The sequence below is a fragment of the Sus scrofa genome, chromosome 1, assembly GCF_000003025.6.
Source record: "Sus scrofa isolate TJ Tabasco breed Duroc chromosome 1, Sscrofa11.1, whole genome shotgun sequence".
Lineage (NCBI taxonomy): Eukaryota > Metazoa > Chordata > Mammalia > Artiodactyla > Suidae > Sus > Sus scrofa.
In genome coordinates this window covers 6,499,192-6,511,207 of record NC_010443.5, presented here as the reverse complement: position 1 = coordinate 6,511,207, position 12,016 = coordinate 6,499,192, and the positions used below count along the sequence as shown (strand labels likewise).

General features: G+C 42.1%; 1 protein-coding gene across 1 annotated transcript in view; it reads right to left on the bottom strand.

The window, feature by feature from the left end:
• PRKN (parkin RBR E3 ubiquitin protein ligase) overlaps positions 1-12,016 on the bottom strand; it is a gene marked incomplete at its 5' end in the record, with an annotated part of 1,032,625 nt that overhangs the window by 219,925 nt on the left and 800,684 nt on the right.

Here is a 12,016-nt window from a genome sequence, read left to right as displayed (position 1 = left end):
GACTCCAATGACCCAGCATCACTGCTGGGGGGCCGGGCGAGCATGAACGCTTACCCACAAAACACGGTCTAACCAACCACAAGACAGCCAGGCCCCCGTGGGCCAGGGCGCACGGGCGGGCTGCCTGTCCCACACTGTGACTTTTTAGGAAGGAGTTGCAGGTACCCTGGCCAGGCTTTTTCTTCCCTCCCGATTGTGCTCTGGCCCTGGGATGTTAGGATCCCATGTCATTTCTGCCAGCCTGCTACTTGTCCCTAAAATAGAGCCAGGGTTTTGTGGGGCCAGAGATAGAGAGTGGGCACCTAATAGGTTCATGTCGCTTATTTATCCCATCCCGTTTCCTCCCCCTCCCGGGTGGGCTTCTGCACATCGAGAGTGAAGGATGAAGATGGGGCAGCTGGACGCCCCATTATCATGGGATCTGGCTGGAGTGAAGAACCTTGCCTGGTTCTCCCAGGAGGCTTTGTCAAGACCCCTAAAGATGCTGCATTTCAGTAAGGAAAGGGTCGCTTAGGTAAAGGACCTGGGAAGAGGGCCAGGGCAGTCTTTTGTCCATCATCTTCTAGTTTTACCCAATCAGTGAGAGCCTATTCAGCTTTCACATTTTCTTTCTTCAGTTGTAAAAGAAATAATAAATAAATCACACACACACGTGTGTGTATATATATATATATATATATGCACATATGTATACACAAACCCGCCTATTTATCATTTATTTATCTATCTATGCCAGTACATACTAGTTACCATTTAAAAAGGGTTCTGTCCCTGCCTTTTTTTTTTTTTTTTTTTACACAACTGGGGTATAGCTGATTTACCATGTTGTATTAGTGTCATGTTGACAGTACAGTGGATAAGTGATACGTACACATATATCCATTCTCCCCCGCCCATAGGTTAACTGGAGAATATTGAGTAAACCTCCCTGCACGATGCAGTAGGTTCCTGTCGGTTATCTATTTTATAGATAGTAGTGTGTGTGTGTTAATCCCATCCTCCCAATTTATCCTTCCCCCTCCATGATGTCCCCTTTGGTAATCCTAAATTTAATTTTTTAATTAACGATTTTTATTCCTTTCCATTACAGCTGGTTTGCAGTGTTCTGTCAGTTTTCTACTGTACAGCAAGGTGACCCATCACACATACATGTATCCATTCTTTTTTCTCACATTATCGTGCTCCATCATTAAGTGACCAGATACAGTTCCCAGTGCTACACAGCAGGATCTCATGGCTTATCCACTCCAAAGGCATAGCTTGCAGCTATTAACCCTAAATTCCCAGTCCATCCCACTCCCTCCTCCTCCCCCCCAGCAACCACAAGTCTGTTCTCCATGTCCATGATTTTCTTTCTGTGGAAAGGTTCATTTGTGCTGTATGTCAGATTCCAGATATAAGTGATATCATATGGTATTTGTCTTTCTCTTTCTGACTTACATTACTTAGTATGGGAGTCTCTAGTTCCATCCATGTTGCTGCAAATGGCATTATTTTTTTTTTATAGCTGAGTAGTGTTCCATTGTGTACATACACCACATCTTCTTAATCCAATCACCTATTGATGGACATCTAGGTTGTTTTCACGTGTTGGCTATTGTGAATGCTGCTGGAATGAACATACAGTGTGTGTGTCTTTTTCAAGGGAAGTTTTGTCTGGATATATGCCCGAGAGTGGGGATTGTTGGGTCATATGGCAGTTCTTATAGTTTCTAAGGTAACTGCATAGTGTTTTCTACAGTGGTTGTACCAATTTACATTCCCACCAACAGTGCAGGAGGGTTCCCTTTCTCCACATCCTCTTCAGCATTTGTTATTTGTGGACTTATTAATGATGGCCATTCTGACTGGTGCGAGGCGGTACCTCACAGTAGTTTTGATTTGCCTTTCTCTAATAATCAATGATGTTGAGCATTTTTTCATATGCTTGTTGGCCTAAATTTAATTTTGAAATCTTTTGGAGTTTGTTTGTTTTATAAGTTCTTTTGTATCATTTTTTATTATATTCCATACATAAGTGATATCATATGATATGTGTCTTTGGCTTACTTTACTTAATATGATAATCTCTAGGTCCATTCATGTTACTGCCAATGGCATTATTTCATTCTTTTTTATGGCTGGGTAATATTCCACTGTTATATATGCACCACATCTTCTTTATCCAATCTTCTATTGATGGATGTTTAGGTTGTTTCCATGTCTTGGCTATTGTAAATAGTGCTGCTATGAACACTGGGGTGCATGTATCTTTTCAAATTATGGTGTTCTCTGGATATATGCCCAGGAGTGGGATCGCTGGATCATATGGTAGTTATATATTTAGTTTTTTAAGGAACCTCCACACTGGTCCCCTAGTGGTTGTAACAAAAAGCCCAATCAAAAAATGGGCAGAAGATCTATACAGACATTTCTCCAAAGAAGACAGACAGACAGCCAACGGGCACATGAACAGATGCTCAACATCACTAATAACTAGATAAATGCAAATCTAAACTACAATGATGTATCACCTCGCATCAGTCAGAATGGCTATCATCAAAAAGTCCACAAGCAAATGCTTGTGGAGAGGGTGTGAAGAAAAGTGAACCATCCCTGCCTTTTAAATAGAATTATTCCATAGCATTAATTTGCAGTCATTTATAATATAAACTCTGGAAAGAAAACTGATATAAAACCTTGTTTCTTTGGGATCAGATCTATGGAGGACATAATGTGTTGACATTTCTATTAAGGAAAATGAGTTGGAAGACAATGTGCCAAAGCGATCACTGAGCCGTTCCTCAGAACTGAGGGGTGAGAACATGGAAAGTACTGAGGAGGCTTGCCTGGGGCGGGGGGGCGGGGGGTGCTGGGGGTACGGGCTGAGGAAGGAAGGAAAGGCCTCCACAGGGTGAAGGAGTTCGCCTTTGCAAGAGAGATTAGATGCGTCCATGATTCAAGATGGTAGGATTAAAGTGAAGAAATAAAATCGCATCAGGCATATTTGGGGTCAAGGTGAATGAATTTCTAATTTAAAATGGAACATACTGCTTTATAAGGCAGTAACTGGAGCTTTTCAGACAGAAGCTAAATGACGACACAGAATATTTTAGGGATGAATTTGACTTGGGTTAGTTCCAGTTCTGACATTCTGTGGTCACGTAAAAAACTGGAACGGAGATTTAGCCTTTGTTATTATATCTGATATACTAGCCTTCGATGTTACTGCATTTCATACTCTGAGACGGTGGTTCATAAATGTTCACTAAGGTAATGATTAAGAATTTTAAAAATATAAGCAATTTAAAAAATATAAACAAAATGTAAACAGGTGATGTCACCATCTGACAATAGTCCAAGGGAAAAAAAAATCCCAAGGGGAATATTTTGATGGAAAACCTAGTAAATTAATTGCACAGGCACATCCAACACCACAAAGAAGAAAAGCTAGACCCTGACATTTCCAAGAGACCCTTGAGCTGTTTCTCCAACGGGAGACCACAGACTTGCTGCCTGAGGTTCTTTTGGAGAAGTCGTTTGTTGCAGAGCTGCTATTCTGATCTAAACAATTAGTACATGTATAGTCTGGAATTCCACCAAAAACTGCTATGGAAATTCAGCCTCCTGTCAGTTCTTGCATGTTTGCTCTCCTTGGGAGCCAGGAGTCATATTTCAGTTTTGTGAAACTAATGAGGAAAGAACAGAGAATTCTGAGGACAAATTCCCAACAAGCAAGGGTCCCGTGGTTTAAGTGCATCAGGGGAGGAGCCACCTGGCTGGAGGGGTGGCAGAAATGAGCTTCCTCAAGCTCAGGGGCATAGGCAGGCTGAGATCAGACCACTCAGGGCCCTGTTTGTACCCCAAGCACTGATTTAGTTTCAGTAAGATGACAGCATCCACCGTATTAAATTCATAGCATTAATTTGAATACTTTTGGTTTTGTGCTTTCATTTCTATTTCATTTATAATTTTTCATTTGGGTTTTCCAGCTGTATAAGCATAAAAATTTTCTATCTAAACTTATATTTATACACATTTAAGAAATATCATTAAAAATAATTTCTTCAACCTTCCTTTACAAGTGGTACTTTGTATCCCTCAGACTTCAGAAAAGCTGATATGACTTATCTTAATGCCAGATAAAATAAGAAACAGAATTTAAAATTAGCCGATCTTCAGAATTTGTATTCTAACATTCTCCTAAGATATAACTAAAAGGATGGATGTCAATGATGGCTCGAATATAAACATCTTTAATAGAAGACTAGCTAATTGCTTGAAACACCTGGTGGATGCAATAAAATATAATAAACAAGGATAGAGACAGCATAAGTTAGCAGAGACGAGTTGTAAGGAGTCAAGGTATTTAAGAGCATGGAGGGGTGCCTGTCACTGTGTGGACTGTGCAGGAACGTCAGTGTGGGAAATGGACAGATGCAAAGCTGGTGTGAAGACGGAGTTGGGAGATAAAACTAGAAATGCAAGGCATGCATATGGAATGTAGCAGTGCGGGGAGAAAGGGGAAAGTTGGTGCAGGACGGCGATGGCAAGAAGGCAGGTGAAGATCACACAAGGACAAGTGTCCAAGGTGGCAGTGCACTCTCTTTTCTCCCAAATTCTTCTTGCAGGGTCCACACGCGGGACAGCGTGCCAGTTTTTGAAGCCACAGCCATCTCCTTGGACCACATCCAGTCCTCATGGTGCCCCCATCATCTGCCTTCATGCTCCTGTCCTTCGGTCTCAGGTAACAGTTAGGAGGCTCCTGTTAGAGTCTGTATGTCGAGCATCATGCCAACCGCTCATGGGTCTTCCATTTCACCAAGAGTCAAGACCAAGGTCCTATCAGCCTGTGTAAGGTCACCTGCCACCTGCCCCCTGCTGTGTAGCCCCTGAGTCCTCTCCCTCCCTTGCTTATTGCACTTGGGCCCTGCTGGCCTGCTCTTGGTTAGACCACCCTAGGCAGGCTCCTGTCCCCAGAGCTGTGGACTTGCCACTCCCTTTGTCAAGTTCTTGACCCTGATATTTGCATGGCGCACTCCCAGCCTCCTTCAAGTCTGTGCTCAAATGTCATCTGAGTGAGGGCTTCCAAGACCACCTGAATTTACAGCTTGTCTTCATCTCCCACACCCCCGGCACTGATGAATTTTCTCCATAGCCCTCATCATCTTCTAACACAACTTTCTAACATAACGTTTACTTTATTTTCTCTCTCCCACTGCTGAGATGCAAAGGTGATGCGTGTAGGGCCATACTGTTATGTCATTGCTCTATCAGGCAGAACGCTGCATGGCTGTAGGAACTGTTTAAGAGCAGCTGCTCCGTGAATGAATCATCCATCACGTGGTCACTCCCCACCTTGCTTGGTAACTGTGGCACCTGGGAGAGGCTCCTCCTCCACGCCTCTATTCTCACCCCAGAGGCCCCTGCTCTGACATTAAGCCCTGCATGTGCTTTGCTTATTGATCAAGTGGACTTCTGACCTGTCACCCCTCTCCCCAGCCTGGACCCATGTGGGACAATGTCAGTGATGCTTAGAAGCCAACCTTGTAGTGCTACTGTACCTTCTTGCCAACATCCAATACCCACCTCTGGGTAAATACCATCATCTGTTTTTCCTTCTCCTGCCCCAATTCTGTCAATCACAGCTAGTGTGGCAAAATGGGGCTAGAACATCTAACAGAAATTCACACCATCTGCCTGAAGCTGCATCCTTGCTGAGAATGGGTTACTACAGATTCGGGGTCCACTCACTGTCAACCCTTAGTGCAACTTGCTCCTATCACTGTCTTTGGTCAATGCCTCTCCCATCTCCCTTGGACATTCTTCTAAATCATCACCATTCTTCTCAATTAACCTTTAACACTTTATTTTCAAAACCCAACTTCCCTGACATAAGTGCAAAAATGCAAAGCTACAGTGGGGAATGCGGAGATGTGAGAGCCCAGACCCCTATAAGGAAGGGCAGTGGTTGAGCTGCGGGAGGACCGTGAGAGATGCCTCGCCCCACATGCTGGTCTTCCTCAGCTGCAGAGAGCTGCCTTGTCTGAGGTCATATCTTCCCCAGGACCCCTGAATCTGCTGACTGGGTCCAGGGGAGGTGGAACTGCCAACTCTTTTGTCCCAACATGAGCTACGGATGGGCAACACTTGCTCCCAAGCTCTCTGCTGGCAGGCTGAGGCATTGTTGGGCCTGCATGGCAGTTCAACATTTTCCTCAGCCCAGTCCTTCCCCCTTTCCTCCTTTCCTAGATGCACATTCCAATAACCTCTTGTTTTTTTTGTTTTTTGTTTTGTCTTTTTAGGTCCACACCCATGGCGTATGGAGGTTCCCAGGCTAGGGGTCGAATCAGAGCTGTTGCCGCCGGCCTATGCCATAGCCACAGCAACGCCAGATCTGAGCCACATCTGTGACCTGCACCACAGCTCATGGCAACGCCAGATCCTTAACCCACTGAGGATTGAACCTGCAACCAGGGATTGAACCTGCAACCTCATGGTTCCTAGTTGGACTCATTTCCACTGCACCACGACAGGAACTCCCCAGTAAACATCTTGTATCCTGTCCTCTTCCTTGGACTCAGCTTCCAGAGAACCCATGCTGTGGCCACTATCAAGTGTTCCATAATTGAACTTTATATCCCTTCCTGATTACAAACCCTCTGCATCTTCCCTCTCTGCTCCTCCAGGATAAAAGAAGAAATGGTGCCTCTTCCTCAAAACAAGAGTCATCCATCATTTGACCTAATCTGTCCCCTCTCAGCCCCTTAGTAATTTCACTCACCATTCACTCATGCTCCTCAAACTGCTATTCTGAAGCTTGTTCATACTACATATGTATTTAAATTGTCCTCTTTAAAAATTCAGCAAAAATCCAGCCTATTTCTTTCCTTCTCCTTTCATTCAATTTTCTCAAAAGAATAGCCCACAGCCACTGTCACCACTTGAAAATATAGCAGTTGGAGGTGTGAGTTACATAAGGGAAATATCAAAATTGAGAGCTTCATGCCTTTTGAAACATGTTATTGTCATCATGGCCTGGGTTGAAGCTCTGGTTCTAGAACAACTAGCTAGCTACATTCTCTTGGATAAATCAGTTAATCTAAATGCCAATTCCTTTATCAAGAATAATCATAATCTCTATTTCAAGCAGCCATTTTAAATGTATGTAAAAGCAGGATGAAATGACCAAAAAAAATTAGAAAGTGAATTTATTGCTAATGGTATTAATGGTATATCCATATCTAATGACTATTGCTATTATTTCTTTTAAAGTACTTATTTATTTAAAGGGAATCAGCTAGTTCAAAAATTGCTACATGATCTACTGTCTTATGAAATAAAGATCAAGACTTCTTTTTTTCAGCTCTAACATGTAAAAGATATAGAAGTTATTACTCCCACTCTTACAGAAAGAAAAATCTGGGCAAACTGAAAATCAACAGCTTTTCTTGGCCGCATCAGAGAACTAATGTCAGAGGGCAAAGCATCTCCTTGATGTCTGGAGAGACAGACGACTCACAACTTGACCTGCTTACCTGGAATAGAAGTTGCTGGAATAATAAACTGGTAGGAACATTTAGATGATAATTTTGATGCACTACTGTAAATGGGCTATGGACTAGTGTGAGAATGAAAAACTCTAGGGACCCCAGGTCTTACAGATTTTCCTGATGCTCGCCTCCAAGAACCCCACCAGGTCCTCAAGGTGAGGATTGCTTTGTGTCTCTGGCAGAGGAAGGGAAAGAGTAAGTATTGTGAGCAATATCCAGAGGCTTCTGCAGAGCAAAGGTCTGTCTCCAGAGGAAGGACTTTTCCAGCACCTCCCTGGAGCTGTGGAAGAAGGGCATTCCTTTATCTCTAGCCTGTCTCACTAAAGGAAGAAGAGTCAACAGGAGTCAGGACTTCAAGGACACAGACTGAGAATGCTGTCTGTGGGGAGAGGGAAGGAGGCAGAAGAAAAAATTTCTATACCACTTGAAAAATATTTGTGAAAATCACAGACCCAAGAAACAGACCCACTAAAAGACGGAGACTGCATCAGAAGATTATCGATTCCCCCAACCCTGACATTAACATTACCATGTACCAATGGGGCACCAGTAAAATAACAGTGGGTAGCATCTTACAGAGTTTCAAGATACATATTCTCTCTGAGAAGGAGTGCTTTAGGGAAGCCCAAAGTTAGAAGTGGAGGAAAAAAAGCAAGAAAATGAGAGGAATCTGGAACCCCTGGCATCTTCAACTACAGCAAACATTAAATATAGCCCAACTCTTTGTCAGCTTGCATATATCCTCATACTAAAGGCTCATTTATTTCAGTTCCCATTATCTGTATAACATGCCCAACTTTCCACAAATAATTACTGGTCATGTCAAAAGGCAAGAAAAACACAGTATGAAGAAATAAAGCAAGCATCAGAATCAGACTTGGGTAATGATACAGATGTTGAAATTATTAAACAGGGAGTTTAAAATAACTATGATTAAGGAGTTCCCATCATGGCACAGTAGAAATGAATCTGACTAGGAACCATGAGGTTGTGGGGTCAATCCTTGGCTTGCTCAGTGGGTCGAGGATCCAGTGTTGCTGTGAGCTGTGGTGTAGGTCACAGATGTGGCTCGGATCTGGTGTTGCCATGGCTGTGGCGTAGGCCGGCAGCAACAGCTCCGATTTGACCCCTAGCCTGGGAACATCCATATGCGGAGGGAGCAGCCCTAAAAAGGCAAAAGACAAAAACAACAACAATAACAAAAAACTACGATTAACATGTTAAGGCTCTAATAGAAGAAGCAGACAAAATGCAGGATCAGATGGATAATGTATCAGAAAGATAAAAACTCTTAAGAAGGAATCAAAAGGACATGCTAGAAATGAAAATGAAGAACTCTTTTGATGGGCTGTCAACCAACTTGACATAACAAGAACAAATAGGTAAGCCTGAAGAAAGATCAAAAGAAACTCCTCAAACTGAAATCCAAAGAAAACAGGAGAAAAAAAAATAGAACAGAACATTTAAGAACTGTGGGGCAAAAAAGGACAGACGGAACTTCTTTGCAGAACAGATGCTGACTCACAGACATTAAAAAACTTATGGTCTCCAGAGGAGACAGTTTGGGGGGTGGGGGGATGTGCTTGGGCTGTGAGATGGAAATCCTGTGAAATCAGATTGTTATGATCATTATACAACTACAGATGTGATAAATTCATCTGAGTAATAAAAAAAATAAAAAAAAAGAACTGTGGGGCAAAAATAACATACACATAATTTGAGCACTAGAAAGAGAAGAAAGAGAGAGCAGAGCAGAAGATGTAGATGAAATAATAATGATTAAGAACTTTCCAAGATTAAGGACAGATATCAAACCATTGGTCCGGGAAGCTCAAAGAATATCAAGCAGGATAAACTGCCTTGAATCACATAAGTGTAACTAAATGTTTGTTTTTGCATAAAACTAAAGACAAAGAGATAATTCTGAAAGAAATCGAGGGGGAAAAAAACACTTTACAATAAGCATAAGAATAGCAGAAAACTTCTCATCAGAAACTGCACATGCAAGGAAAGAGTGGGGTGAAATAATTAAAATGTTGAAATAAAAATTCACCAGTCTAGAATTCTATAACCAGCAAAACTATCACTCAAAAGTGAAATAAAAACTTTCTTTGACAAGAATTGAGGGAATTCATTGCCAGTGAACCTGCCCTGAAAGACATGCTAAGGGTTCTTTAGGTAGAAGGAAAATGGTATAAGTCAGAAATTTGGATCTACATAAAGAAAGGAAGAACCTGAAGAAGAAATAAATAAAGGTAAAATAAGGTCTTTTATTTTTCTTATTCTATTTTTTTTGTAAAGTCGGTTTTATTGAATTAACAAACTTTGAATATATAACTATATTTATAAATTGAAAGTAAGATGCTTATGCTACAAAGGGTCCAACTTTCTTTTTATTTTATTTTATTTTTTTTTTGCTTTTTAGGGCTGTAAAAAAATTGAAATTTTTTAATTTCATGGAAATTCCCAGGCTAGGGGTCAAATTGGAGCTACAGCTGCCGGCCTACACCACAGCCATTGCAACCCAGGATCTGAGCCATATCTGCGACCTACACCACAGCTCACGGCAACATGGGATCCTTAACCCACTGAGTGACTCCAGGGATCAAACCCACTTCCTCATGGATCCTAGTTGGTTTCGTTAACTGCTGAGCCACAAAGGGAATTCCCAACTTTCTTTTTAGAAACACCATGTGTAATAATGCTCTTCCCAGTTTCCAAATACAAGTATGCTCAGTAGTTTTTTCGTACATTTTTGTTTAAACCAACTCATAGCTAACCCTGTGTTCCCATTGCACAAAGTTGATAAAGGTTTATAACTCAGAAACGTTTAGATACTGCCATTCCAGGGCCTGGCAAAGGTTGGGTCTTAACAAAGCTGTGAAGCAGCTGGGAAAACACATGTGTCATATTCCTTGCTCCAGCCTGTTCTTACCTGAGACGACTATTCTTCTGCCTCATACCTTCTCTCAGATAAGTGGCTCTGTGCTGATTTGAGATCAATCAAGGCACATAAGATTCTATTGTGAGTCTGAGATATTTAGTGCCTGGAATATTTTTCTTAATCTTAATTGATTTGAAATATATCTTTAAAGTAGTAATAGTCAGTGTCTGAGGTGAGTATAGTCAATGGATAAGTTAAATGAATGACAACAATGTCACACAAGATTGGAAGGAGGAATTGGGACAATTCTGTTAATAATATCTGCACTGTATATATTCTTTGTTCCAGTGACCTTTGAAAGTGGACCTCGAGTAATTAAAATATATATTGTAAACCTTAGGGAAACTACTAAAAAACTGAATTATCTAAATACATTGATTAAAACATGGATTATCAGAGTGGTTTACAAAAGATAAAACAAGAAATAAAGGTTAGATGCTACGTCATTTCCACTATAAGAAGAAATTCAATAATCTGTTGACATTAGCAGGTGGTTTTCCAAGTGAAAGCCCTGAGACTCTCAGATGGTGAGTTTCGAAGTTGACGATGGGGACATGGTCACTTCTCTCTGGTCTTATCTGGTTAGAGGCAAAGACCACGACTTCTCTTGGGAGGGCAGATGAGAAGCTCTAACTTTCTCTGAAAACACATTAAACAGTGGTTTTAGGGTGACAAGCACTGAGTAGTATAACATGTATTACCACGGGCATTAAATTGACTAATTAATTAATTAATTAATTTTGCTTTTTTAGGGCCACACCCACAGCATATGCAGGTTCCCAGGCTAGGGGTCCAATTGGAGCTGTAGCCACCAGCCTATACCACAGCCACAGCAATGCCGGATCCAAGCTGCATCTGTGACCTACACCACAGCTCGTGGCAACGCCAGATCCTTAACCCACAGAGCAAGACCAGGGATCGACCCTGCAACTTCATGGTTCTTAGTCAGATTTGTTTCTGCTGCACCATGATGGGAACTCCTACCATAGGCATGTTAATTTTACATCGATATCTTTGGAAAAACAATTGCTGAGGAAATGAACTAAGCATCTACGTTGCATCCAGCACAGTCTTTGGTGTGATACAAAGAAGAACAAGAGGTATAACCCGGCCTGAGAAGACTTTGCCAATCCAGCTGGACTGAAAGCGGGCACGAAATGGTAACATCTCTGTGAATGAAGACAGGGTGTAAGATCAAGAATGTGTGAGGCGCAGGCATGCCTGTCAGGACACAGAGTCCTTTCCCCGATGCCTGGAGAAAGGAGCCTAGCATCCATCCATTTTCCTGGTGGTTCCCTGCTCTTCTCTCTCCCTTCGTGGGTAGAGTCCACAGTCTCCTTACCCTCCATGTGAGGACGGAGGTGCCCTTGGTCCTAGCCTGGCCCAGGAGGGAGTGGGGACAGTGGGGAAGCAAGAAGAGAAGGGGAGAGTGGAATGAGTTCATCTCTACCACTGACTCGCTATGTCCTCGTGGGTCAAGGATGTTGTCTTAGCTGTAAGCCTTCATCCTCCCTTGTGAAAAGAGATTGAGAATACGCAG